This window comes from Balaenoptera ricei, chromosome 1, assembly GCF_028023285.1.
Source record: "Balaenoptera ricei isolate mBalRic1 chromosome 1, mBalRic1.hap2, whole genome shotgun sequence".
Classification (NCBI taxonomy): domain Eukaryota; kingdom Metazoa; phylum Chordata; class Mammalia; order Artiodactyla; family Balaenopteridae; genus Balaenoptera; species Balaenoptera ricei.
In genome coordinates, this window is record NC_082639.1 from 131878291 (window position 1) to 131892113 (window position 13823).

At 38.5% G+C, this 13823-nt stretch overlaps 1 protein-coding gene across 2 annotated transcripts in view; it reads left to right on the top strand.

Annotated features, from left to right (window-relative positions):
• FIRRM (FIGNL1 interacting regulator of recombination and mitosis) overlaps nt 1-13823 on the top strand; it is a 366159-nt gene that overhangs the window by 45353 nt on the left and 306983 nt on the right. The window contains exon 1 of one of the 2 annotated variants that reach the window (XM_059935976.1): nt 863-1333. The exons of the other annotated variant lie outside the window; for it this stretch is intronic. The gene's annotated coding sequence lies outside the window, so the exon portion shown is untranslated. Of the gene's footprint in view, nt 1-862; nt 1334-13823 lie in introns of those variants that run through there. 2 annotated transcript variants of the gene reach the window in all.

Consider the following 13823-nt stretch of genomic DNA (forward strand, 5'->3'; position numbering starts at 1 on the left):
TGCAATCAGCCACACAACTCTACCAGATGGAACGACATACTAGTAAAGGGAAAGGAGATTTGTTTCTAAGACTGCACAAGTGAATGAACCAAAATATGTAAGTTGATTGATCGCTGAAGAAATGCAGTTGTTGGTATTTACATCTATCAGTGGGTCTCAAAGTGAGGTCCAGGAAGCCCAAGGGAACCTTGGGATCTTTTCAGAATTCCATGTGGTCAAACTACTTTCATAATACTACTAAGACTTTATTTCCTTTTGCACTCTAGAGACTACATGATATGTGATGACATTGTCACTTTAAAGACCAAGAGAATGTGTGTTTGTATATTTTTGCATTTAAAAACTTTTCAGATTTAATTTCTAATATGGCAACTATGAGTAGATATAACCCACAAAAATAAAGAGTATTTAGGGTCCTCAATAACAGGCATCTTGAAGCCAAAAAAGTAAGAACTTCTACAAAATACAATTATCTAGTCCTCTAAACTTCAGCCATAGTATCTACCTCTCATTATGACTACAGAGAGAACATCAGTGGTCCTCTTGGCAATTGCTTCCCTTCACATTTATTGATACATTCAGTGCTTTAGTAGAAGAGAAGGAAAGAGAAAAACAAGAGGCCTCAGAAAGAGAAGCCCACTTATTAAGAACAGCTTTCCATCCCTTCCCTGAGTCTTGGAGACCTGAATTGTGTTCATCTGTAAATCATTGGTTCTGAAATTTTTCCTTGGTGTTAATCATTTAGGCAATGTTGGGCGTTAACAAATAACAATTGTTCTTGAATTAGGTAGAAACTTTTTTATTATTTTTCTCTAAGAGGTCATGGCAGAATTCTAAGAATGACTCCCAGTGAGCCTGCCCTTCTATAATCCGCACCCCTTTGAGTGTGGGGTGGCACCCCTGAATTTAATGAGACAATACAACTGCTTGTTACATTGTGTGGCCAACGTGAGATTATCCAGGTGGGCCCATCTAATCACACTAGCGCTTTAAAAGCAGAGAATTGTCTCCTGCTGGTGGCAGAAGAGGCAGGAAGAGATATTTGAAGGAGAAAGATAGCCATGCTGTTGCTGGAGGGAGCTGTGTGCCAAGAATGTGGGTACCCTGTGGCAGTTGAGACTGACTCTTGGCTGACAGCCAGCAAAGAACTGGGGATTTCAGTCCTACAGTCACAAGGAACTGAATTCTGCTAAAAACCTAAACAAGCTTGGAAGTGGATTCTTCCTCAGAACCTCCAGATAAGAGCACAGCACAGCCAACACCTTAATTTCTGCCTGTCAACTTTAAGCAGAGAAACCACCCAAGCCCACCTGAATGTCTCATCTACAGAACTGTGAGTTAAGTTCTTCTAATTTTTTAAGCAGCTGAGTTTGTGGTAATTTGTTATACAGCAATAGGAAGCTAATACAAAGGTAAATAGAATATATTTTTTAAATTGAGGTAATAGTCACATAATATGAGATTACCCATTAACCATATTTAAGCGTACTACTCCGTGGCATTAGTACATTCACAATGTTGTGCAACCATCACCTCTGTCTAGTTCTAAGATATTTCACCACCTCAAAGGAAACTTGTACCCGTTAAGGGATCACTCCCTTTTCTTCCCTCCCCCCAGCCCCTGGCAAACACTCATGTGCTTTCTGTCTCTATGGATTTACCTATTCTGGATGTTTCCTACAAAGGGAATCATACAATATGTGAGTTTCTGTTTCTGCCTTCCTTCATTTCGCATAGCATTTTCAAGGTTCACCAACATTGTAGCATGTATCAGACTCCATTCTTTTTATAGCTGAAAAATATTCCACTTTACATAACACATTTTGTTTATCCATTCATCAGTTGATGGACATTTGGGTGTTTCCCTTTTTTTGGCTATGTGAATAGTGCTGCTATGAACATTTATGTGTAAGTGTTTGAATACCTGGTTTCAATTCTTTTGGGTATATAGGAGTGGAATTGCCAGATCGCCTACTAATTCTATGTTCTGCAGTTTAAGGAATGGCCAAACTGTTTTCCACAGAACCTACACCATTTAACATTCCCACCAGCAATGTATGAGGATTCCAATTACTCCACATCTTTGGCAACACTTGTTTTCTTTTTTCCTTTTTTAAAATATCCATCCTAGGGATGTGAAATGGTGTCTCGAGGTTTTGATTTACATTTCCCGAATGACTAATGATGTTGACCATCTTTTCATGGATTTGTTAGCCATTTGTGTGTCTTCTTTGGAGAAATGTCAGCTCAAGTCTTTTGTCCACTTTATAATTGAATTATCTTTTTGTTGAGTTGTAAGAGTTCTTCATATATTCTGGAGAGTAGAGCTTTGTCAGGTATATGATATGCAAATCTTTTGCCCATTCTGTAAGGGTAAATAGAACATTGAGAGACATTTTTCTCTATACAGATGGTCTCCAACTTAATGGTTCAACTTAATGGTTTTTCGACTTTATGATGGCGTGAAAGCAATAAGCATTCAGTAGAAACTGTACTTGGAATTTTGAATTTTGAGCTTTTCTGGGGCTAGTGTGGTATGATTCTCTCTTGTGATGCTGGGCAGCTATTGAGGCCACAAATCCAAGTCAGCCAGGTGATCATGAGGGTAACCGACCAATATGTTTATAACCATTCTGTACCCAGACAACCATTATGTTTTTCATTTTCAGTACAGCATTTAATAAATTATGAGATAGTCAACACTTTTATTATAAAATAGGCCTTGTGTTAGATGATTTTGCCCAATTGTAAGCTAATGTAAGTGTTCTAAACATGTTTAAGGTTGGCTAGACTAAGCTATGATGTTCAGTAGGTGTATTAAATGCATTTTCGACTGAAGATATTTTCAACTTACAATGGGTTTATTGAGACATAGCCCCAGTGTAAGTCGAGGAAGATCTATATATGAAAGCATGAGGGAATGTGTGTTTTGCAAAAAGTAGAATTATATTATGTACCCTTTCGAATCTTGCTTTTTCTCACTCAGGAATAATTCGTGCAAAACATTCCATGGAATAAGGTTAAGCTCTAATTCTTTCTAAGGTTGCATTGTGTAGGTGTGCTAAAATTTATTCAACTATTCCCTTTTATGGCCTCTCTGGTTTTAGTTTTTTGGCCACTGCCAACAATCCTGCAGTTAACATCCTCATACAATATATGTCTGTGTATTGTTTTCATTTTATGGGATTTATTCCAAGGAGTGGGATAACTGAGTCAGTTGTATATTTTTTAATAGGAATTGTTCAGTCACTTTACATAAAATCCATAATAACTTACATTTTTACTAGCCACATATGAGAGTATTCTTTTTGCACTGCATACTTGCCAACAACAGGTGTAATCAGGCTTTAAAATTTTTGCTAGTCTGATAGGTGAAAATCAGTGGTTCTCGACCTGTAATGATTTTGCCCCAGCCCGACCCCCAGGACATTTGGCAGAGTCTGGAGAGATTTTTGATTGTCATAACTGTCAATCATAGTTGGGGAGTAGGTGCTACTAGCTTCTAGTGGGCACAGCCAGGGATTCTGCTAAATATCCTAAAATACTCAAGGCAGCCTCCACAACAAAGAGTTATCCAGCCTAGAATGCCAATAGTGCCGAGGCTGAGAAACCCTGATGTAAAGCGATACCTCATTTTGTCTTCAGTTTGAAAATCTTTATGGATGAATTTGAGTATCTTTCCATATGTTTGTCAGGTATTTGGATTTACTCTTCTGTAAATTACCTGTTCGTGTCCTTTGCTCATTTTTCTTTTGGTTGTTTATTCCTCTCATTAATTTATAACAGTGCTTTGTCTTATAAATGCTTTATTTATCCTCTTCATTGAAAACATTACTTTTCAAATATATTTTTTATTGACCTGACGTAAAAGAAGGTCTGAACCAGTGGTCAGACATATTATGACCTTGGGTAGGAAAATAACATCATAAAAATGTCCCTTTCCCCTAAGTTAATTTATAACTTTAATGCAGTTCCAATTGGAATCCAAACAATATTCAATTAAGAATCCAAAACCATTTTAAAGTTCAGGTAAAATGATAAATGTACAAGAAGAGCTAATAAAATTTTGCAAAGAAAGACTAGTAAGGGGGTACTTGCCTAACCGGGTATCAGAACATACTTTAAAGGCTCTAGAAGCAAATCAATTTGGTAATATAATTGGAATGGAGAAATATATAAGTGAAACAGACTAGGATATCCAGAAATAGAGCTCACTATATGTGAAAATTTAATATTTGACAACTATTTTGTTCAATTAAATGAAAAAAGGGTAAATAATTTAATAAATGTTACTGGCAAAACTGTTGATCCATATGAAGGAAATTAAATTTGAGGCAACTTTATACCATATGTAAAAATAAATTCCAGATATAGAAATGATTTAAATTTAAGTAATAATAATAATCTTCCCCCCAAATCTACGAGACTACATGTATACTCTAGTAGACAATGAAACCCTTTAACTAAGACTAAAAATGCACTAATATGAAATAAAATATAAAGAGAATAATAAAATGATCATACTTGTTAACTTGACCTTATTGAGGAGATTTCTGGACTGAAAACAGAAACCTTTTTGTCTTAATGTTTTGTTTTTCTGGCACAATATCTGTCTAGTTGAAGGAGCTTAATGAATCTTGGTGAATGAATGGCCCTCTATAGATCGTTGATTCTAATCCCTTAGTGACCCATTTCAAAAACATCAAGGACAGCTTCCGAGCAAGCAGTGATCTGCTTGCTTAACTCACTCACAAAGCATGAGTGAGTTAAACATTGAGAATCTGTGGTGTGGTAGCCCAGGCAGGAAAGGAGCATGGATTCATACCCATGGTAGGGCATATAGAACTTTAGAGCAAAAGCAAGAATTAAGATCAGTTTACCTATTGCATTACTTTCCAGGGGAAGACTCCAAGTTACAGAGAAGTTAAGAGATGTGATGTGATGAAATTGGAAACATGCCTCTTGGCCCAGTTTGAACTTTGTTCTACAATAGAAATAATGATGTAATTCAGAAAAACATAATTATAATCATAGACTTAATTTTGGAAATAATATCAAAGCTGAGGCCAAGAAATGTAAATCAATCTACCAAGATCGCCAAGAGAATTAGATGCAAAGTCAAAACAGTCTTTGGTTGTGCAGACTAACAGTCCAATATTAATCCTCCATGCCATGCAGCCTTTTATGTTCTCTTTTATTTAATATTTCTTTACTTTTCAATATAATGTACCACAAATCAGTTCTCCTTGAAAGCATTGAAATGCCTTTCAAATGTATTTACTCCAACTTACATTCTTAATTCATTCTTATAAGTACGATATGTACAAATAGACGTTTTCCTCAGTTTATAAATGGGAACACTGAGGGACAAGGAATCTCAGTCCTTCCAAGTCACATTTATTCCCTCAACGTGAGTTTATTAAGAGCCTGTTGTCCAAGCATTGTCCTTTGTGCCGTAGAAAACAATGATAAGACAGTCTCCACCTTGAAGTGCTCATACGATGAATCAGCAGTGAATCAGTCATCCAAGTTCTGCTCTAGGCTGTGACCCTGAATTGCCCCTAAGTTGATGACCTATGTCACAAACAGAAGCATGATGTGTCCTGACAGTAATCATAGACTGAACGACTATACTGTGCTATCCAGTAAAAGGCCAGCTCAGCTCACAAGTGACTCTCCTGCCTGTTTCTTAAATATACTGGACCCAGAATGTTGTATGTAGTCATCAGAACATTGCCCTACAGCTCAGCCATGGCATGGAACAGCCCATCCAAAGGCCTGCCTACTCATCAGCCGGCTCAGCCTGTGTGGGCCTAGAATGTGGTGCCGCACGAGCAAGGCCCTTTGGGAAAGTGCTCTGGGGTTTGCTCAGTATATATTTTGTGGAAACATGCCTCCCTCCTGCCTCTGCCCATCTTCTGCCATCCTTGACATCTAAATGGGAATGCCACCACCACTCCCTAATCTTTTTTTTTTTTTTTTTTTCTATTTTTTGGCTGCACCACACAGCATGCAGGATCTTAGTTCCCAGACAAGGGATCAAACCCTCGCTTCCTGCAATGGAAGCACGGCGTCTTAACCACTGGACCGCCAGGGAAGTCCCCATCACTCCCTAATCTTAAAAAATTCTGTCCTGTGTGAAAAGTTAGTGCACCCTATGAGAACAAACCTATCGTTAACCGTAACTCAGATATTATTAAACCACCACCTTTATCCTCTGACTTGCATTTATTTGATTGTAGTTTTCTTGCCTCTAGTCTCTTCCTAGCTCAGGCCAGTTTCCATACCACAGTCAGAATAATCTTCCTGGAATCAAATATTACCCTTGTCCTTAATTCTGATTGTTTAAGAATTTTGGGTGTTTACTGAATAAAGCCAAAACTTCTTATTTCTGACTTTTGCTAACCTCTCCAGTCTCATTCTTCACTACTGGCCCGTGCACTCCCTATGTTCAGCTACAAGTGGCTCACCGATTTCTCAAGATGGTGTTCAGCTATCTTATCTCCTCTACTACTACAACCCTAGTCCAAGCTATCACCATTTCTTCTCTGAGATACTACACTAGACTCCTAGCTTGTTTTTTTGAACCTAGTCTTCCCCGAACTGTAGTCTGTTTGCACAGCAGCCAGAGTGATCTTCCTAAAGCCTAGATCAAATCATGCCATTTTTCTGCTCAAACCCCTCCAGTAGCTTCCCATTCCACTTGGAATTAAATCCTAAGTTTTTACCATGGCCTGTAAAGCCCTGCCTGATCTGCTCACTCCACCTCAGTATATCTCTGTTCTCACCTCCTATGACTCTTCACCTTCCTGCTCTGGGCCAGCCGCACCGGCTTCCTCATTGTTCCTTGTAGATACCAACCACACTCCCACCTCAGAACCCTTGCACTTGCTGTTCCCCTCTGCCTGGAACAGCCTCTTCCTAGATACTTGCTTGATGTCCTCTCTCACTACTTTCAGGTTACTGCCTAATTATCACCTTATCCTACTTAAAATAGCACATATCCTCATCCTGGCACCACTCTGTCCCTCTACCCTGATTTATTCATCTTAGTACTCATCCCCACTTACAGTATTATGTAATTATTTGTTTGCTTGCCTATTTCCTAGGGCACTAGAGTGAGTGTTCCGTAAAAGAAGTGACTTTGTTTTTCTTTGCTGCTCTAGAACAGTGCCTGGCAGCAATAGGATCTCAATAAATATTTGTTGGATGAATGAATGAGTGAATGAATGAATAAAATGTCAGCTTCTCTCTGCACACTTCCCTAACACCTCCAGGTTACTGGTTTTATTCTCTGTTCCATTGGAGCTATGTATATACCTCTGTTACAGCTATCACATTTTTTATTGTAACCTTTTGCCTCTTATCCCTTACAAGTCTATAAAATCCTCAGACACAGATGTCTTACTTATCTACATATACTTCATGGCATCCAGCACTAATTTGGTGAAAACATGTGGAATGAATGAAAATGGGAGAAGCAGAATGATACAGCTACATTGGAGATTCTAGGATTCAAATGTATGAGCTCTTTATTAATCCCATCTTCTGGAGGCTACACTGAGACTAAGGGCAGGCGTTCATTTTAATATAGATGTCCAAGGGAAAAATGTAAAAATATCTCCTTCCAGTCTACCATTATTTCCCAAATTTCTCTTCGTGAGGGCTTTTGGCCTTCCTTGGGCCTCCAAAAATAGCTTGGATGGTGATTACAGCTAAAGCCTTAAAAAACAAGCGAATGTGTAACAGTCCTGACATGAAGGTCATGTTACAAATACCAGTCACTTGTAGAATTTAATCAGAAAATAAAATTGATGGTCTTAGGAACGAGACTGTAATCTATCACCCACCTGACTGGCATGAGTCTATGGACCTCATCCACACTCTAGGAGCCAATCTAAGGATAAAACTTACTGTAGTAGAAAACAGCATTGTTTAAGGAGTTGGAAACCCTAAGTTGTAGCTCAGGTTTTTCTACAAACAGGGTCCATGATTTTGGATAAGTGGCTGCACCTTTCACCTCTAACAGAGGGATTGGTACTAGACGAGCTCCAAAACCTTTTCCAGCTGTAAAGGTCTATTGATTGATTCAGCCAGGAGGTTGTACCCAAGTGGCTGTACTCAGTGGAATAAACTGAGTCTGGGAAAGGAATGTATTCTCTCTCAACACCAGTGACTTGGCATGGGGAGGTATAACGACAGAGTCTGACACCTGGCGGAGCCTGGAAACAGGCCTTAAATCCCATTTGCACTCCCGTTCCTACATAACTGCCTTCTTCAACCTTACAGCAGCTTGGCTTCCACCAAGACGGAAGAGGTGGAGATGAGGGGAAGGGTGGGATGCCCCTCTAGCAGGGTTTAAGCAATATGTGTAGCTGAGAAGGGCTTAATCAGGAGACTGCAAACCTCTCAGCATTGTGGTGGTTGTCTTAGCTCTGCTGTTGGGTTTTTCTCTGAGAGTTAGAATCAATGTGGCCCAGCGCTCAGAGTGTGCCCTTTGGAAATTCCCAGGGGGTTCCAGAGATTAGCAGAGGCACATTGGCAGTGGACGGTCCCTTGTGAGGCGGCAGCCCTGGAAGTCCGGTCTGTGACTCACAGGCCGAAGAGCCTCCTCATGTCAGACCACACAGAATAGATTTCACCTGAGGCCAGAGCTGCCTAGCCTACTTAGCCAAGCCATGTGGTGAAATAATTTACTTTCTGATATACTTTATCTCTAAAGGAATGCATAGAACTTTTAGGAAAAATGTTATGTCCCGTTTTATAAAAACATGCAGACTCTTACGGCAGCCTCCAAAAAACAGCATTCACGATCCCATGGGAATGAGCTGTAAGTTAGGAAATCCTGAATGAGCTGAAATAAGGGTGTGTTGATTTCTCTCATCTAATAATCATTTGTGGCAACATAATTGGCCAAGGAATAGGTGAAATGCTTTATGAGATTCTCATGGCCACAGTCAGTCCATATCTATTAAAATGTTTCTGACGTGTCACTCTCCTCTCTGCCTCTCAACAATGTATAAACACATGCAAACACACAATCACACACTTACTTTCTCTCCTCTCACCTTATAACTAAGGTTATATAGTCTCCATGTGGTTTGGTGAGGTATTTTAAAATACTCTCCAATGGTAAATTAAGGGCTCAAAGCATTTTATGTAAAGTCTACCCAGATAGAAGAGATTAGTAGGGAAATGCTCTCCCCAACTCTTAATCTAAATGTTAGTTCAGGATCTCCTGTCCAGGTTCTCATAACCCCAAACTCCCATTAAGATGTCTACCTTTTATTTCTTCCCTATTCTGTGCTCGCTTTGGCGAGACATGTATTTCCTCCCTATTCTGAGGCTGAGAGTTCTTGGCTGGAATCCTTATTAACAGAAAAGACACTTTCATTTCTTGGTAAGGTAGCCAGGCATAGGGTGCCTGGCACTTAGTATGTAATCAGTGAATTGACTGAGGACAGATTTGCTCCTGAGAGATTCAATTTTCATTGAATGCAAGCTTTGATAGACAAAGGAGAAAGAAACATGATAAAAAGGTCATTTTCTCTGGAAAAAAAGGAAAAGAGAAAATGAAAAAAGAAAGAAGAAAATAAAAACAAAAAGCTACTAATGTTTACTAGTAGATCCTTAATAGTTCAAAGTCAGACAGATCAAAGGTCAGAGATAGAAAATAAAAGAATAGGATAAGAATTTAAGAAATCAACTGGAACCCTTGCACTCCAAGTATATATTCTAGGAAAAGCCTGCAATCGAATTTAACATCCCTCCACATTCATACAAATTTAGATGGTAAGAAACTGCAGAACATCATTAGAAAGGGTGTTTTTTAAAATGTGACATTAGGTTTAAGTAGAACAGTACTTTAAAGGGGGCTAAACATAGGATGACAAGATGTGTCTTGGTAAAGCAGAGGATAGAAATGATTATTTTGAAAGAAGTTCTCTTAGTGTGAAAAAGGAAAAAATACTTACATCTTGTGAATATTGAAAAAATAGAGTGAATAAAGTGTTAGGGTAACAGGGTTGTGTGTTGGAGAGGGGAATGAGGGAAGGTAGTTAAACATAAACCTGGGTTTATTTGCAAAGCTTTCATCTTGATAAATGGTACCGTCTTAAAGCAAATACCTCGTCCAGGGAGCTCATAACATTATTTATGTTTCAAAATCTAGGCTATAGTCCAAACGATTTCAAATTCTGGGAGAAACTGTTTGTTTAGAGTTCATTGTACTGAGTGTTAATATAACAACACACCATAAAATATTGTTAGCTCTTAAGAAGAGATCAATATGTAATTACTCAAACCAGGCCTTAATAACTAGAAATTTGTAAATAACTCTGTTAGTTCTTTGAGTTCTATAATTGATTAACAAATAAGTATTTGTTTAACTGAATTGAAAGACTCCCAAACATGTTATATTCATTTTCAGGAAAGGCAATTTTTAGAAATGATTAATCTGTACTAAATAGACAGATTATGTCTATATTTATATTTGAATGTTGATGGGTTTACCATAGGTATTCTTCTGTGAGCTGGATTAAGGTGTTCTACTACCAAAATAGAATGGTGGTCTAGTCCAAAATTATAGGAAAAAATTAGATTAATGGAAATAATTTTCTCAATTTACATTTTTTCTCCCATTAATTTTTCTGAAATATTTGGCGTCTACTACAATTTGCTTACAATAGAATCTGGTGCAAGAACATAACAACTTTGCAAAAAATTTAGTTCAGTGTTTAATCTTGAGGTCATTGTCATTGAATTGCTATCAAAATCATGACTTAGGAAAAATGATATTTATGATATAAGCTGTTGTCTGAAGGAAAACAATTTTCCTTGAGGAACTATAAAATCTACCAGACCAGGAGAGAGCAACGCAGTTGGATCACATATTACTGGCCTCTGTAGACTTGCTTTCGCTGAAGTGTGCTTTGGTGGGAATCCTTCAGCGCCTCCTGAAGGATACACAGGAAACAATCTTATAAAATCTACTCTTGTTAAAAACAAGAGTGCTCTGCACATTATATGGTGGCCTCTTTCTATGGATCTTCGGGCGAAATTTAATTTCAGTATCAAAAAAAAGTGCTCTTTGGGGCATTTTTCAGGGACACTGAATTGTATAGCTGATAAGGCTTTTCTTTTTACATTGGTATTTACAAACTTCCTGGTAAACCCAAGCCCCACCCATAGCAAGGTGAAGGGCTTTATGGTATGCATTTTTATACTTCCTGTTTATGGTCCTACCTCTGTTTTTGCTTTCTCTCTTACTTCTAACATATGTTACCTAGTAGTATTTTATGTTTTCTTTTAAGCAACCTTAAATCTTTTGGAAGAACAAGATGAGAGATACATGAATATATTCATTCATATATACATAAAATTATGTTGTGTTTAGTCATTTGAGTTTTGTCTTTTGCCAAGAGCATGGTGCTTTCCAATTATGTTGCCTGAAGAAGTATTATGTCCTGAAGAAGTATGAGAATCTTTGATTTAGAATATTAGCTGATAGGAAGGCAGAGAAGATTCTTTATAATATCCGGAAGATATCAAACTACACTATCATCACCAGCTGATAAATTTTTAAAGACCTATTTGGTTCATTACAGAAAAGTACAGCCTTCACAATACATGCTACAATCTAGCAAGCTGACCATTCTTCCTAGTTTAGCCTCCGGCACGTTATTTACAACTCCCTTTTTCAAGCCTTCTTCATTGGCAACCAACTCATTTTTTCTTGTAAATTTTTACTTACTTCTGTTTTAAATTATCTCAGTTTGTGGATAATTTACAATAATTTCTGAATCCCATACTAGGCCTATGGACTCAGGATGTAAACTGCTGTTAAATAGTCTCTATCCCTGAGAAAAACATAATTAGGTCAGTTAAGTCCACTGACTAAAGTCAACTCAAGCTGTTCAATTCTTTGTTTAACCTGGATAATTAAGGCTTGACCTCTGTGTGAAAAGTCTTCAGAACTCTGGCTAGGTACAATCCAACGAGACAAAGTCATTTTATCTGCCTGTGTCCTACTGCTTTTCCTATCTCTAGTCTATAAAACCATAAGAACTTGGAAGAATTAAGCATTCAGAATTTTCCCTAAAATACCTCTCTATTAGAAAAAAAAAAACCCCACACAATAAAAATGGTAGCATGGAACCTTCAGATATTTTTAAGTGTGTGTTAGAACCACTGCCTTAGGGCACATACCAATTATAGAACCAAACTCCACTGCCCCGTGACTTGCTCCTTCTTGGTCCATCCAGAGAAATAAATGGTGAAATGTTCATGGCTCTTCGGAGGATCCAAGCTATTTGGTGAATGTTTTTTCCCCGAGTTTGCCAAAATGTCCTGAACTCAAAATAGAGTGATTATTCAGTTATTCTAAAAGAGACATGCAGTTTGTAATTTCTTTCAACAATCTGAAAAAATCATGGAGAACTAATTCCATGTTTCCTATGACCCTTTCATAATTGTGATACACTCACAGCCGCTCTTTTCCAATTCTCAATTAGAATAATTAATAATGTTTAGGATATTATCTGTTGGTTTCCTCTTCCGAGTCATGATTCTACTGCAAGCCATTTAACTCTTTTCCATAGCAACTAGTTATGATATAGCAAGCAGTATGTTTGCTTGCTATCTGTTATGTCAGTGGAGGTTGTACTACATAGCAAAGGTTTAATTTTATCTAAATGACTTCAAAGAGAAGAATAAAAACATGGAAATGCTTATGTCAAAATAAGAGGGGTTTTAATATTTCTACACAGCATCAGATATAACCCATGGATCATAAACGTTATAATTTCCATTGTATGGAAGAGAAACCAGACTGAAAGAGAGACTGGGCATCTGATCATCTGGTTTCTGGTTTCAGCTCTGACATAAACAAACCATAGCATCAGGTAGGTTGTTGAAACTTTGTGGCCTTATTTTATTTTATTTTATTTTTGGCTGCATTGGGTCTTCATTGCTGCGCGCAGGCTCTCTCTAGTTGTGGCGAGCAGGGGCTACTCTTCATTGCGGTGCGCAGGCTTCCCATTGTGGTGGCTTCTCTTGTTGTGGAGCATGGGTTCTAGGGCATGCAGGCTTTAGTAGTTGTGGCGTGTGGGTTCAGTAGTTGTGGTGCGTGGGCTCAGCAGTTGTGGCTCTCAGGCTCTAGGGCACAGGCTCAGTAGTTGTGGTGCACAGGCTTAGTTGCTCCACGGCATGTGGGATCTTCCGGGACCAAGGCTTGAACCCGTGTCCTCTGCATTGGCAGGTGGATTCTTAACCACTGCACCACCAGGGAAGTCCCTAGTTTTTTCTTACATAGGATAATGAAGCTGGACCTCATGCTCCATTCTCATCTCTTCCCCTATCACTCCTATTATATTCTTGCCCTATTATACTTAGGTAGATGCTAGATTGGAAGAGATGCTGCCCATTTGTTCAGTAGAGGGACCCAGGACTAGCTACGTAATTTGTGGGGCCCATTGCAAAATGAAACTGTCAGACTCCTTGTTAAAAAAATTATTAAGAAATTCACGAGGGTGACCATGGAGCATTAAACTAAGCACGGGGCCACTCTGGGCATGGAGGCTCTTTGTAACTGAACAGATCACACACCCTTGAGGCTGACCCTGGAGAGACCAAAGGAATTTTTCCTTCCCATTTAGACACACTCTTTTGCTCTTAACAGAATGCAAATGAGAGAAATTTTGGTGGAACAGTGGCATGAATCATTAAAGGGAAGCAATAATGGGAATACAATATTAGAAAGCCACTGTTTTAGACTGACCAAAGTGGCGAGATAGGGGGCTCCAGACTTTCCTTCCTCCCACAGA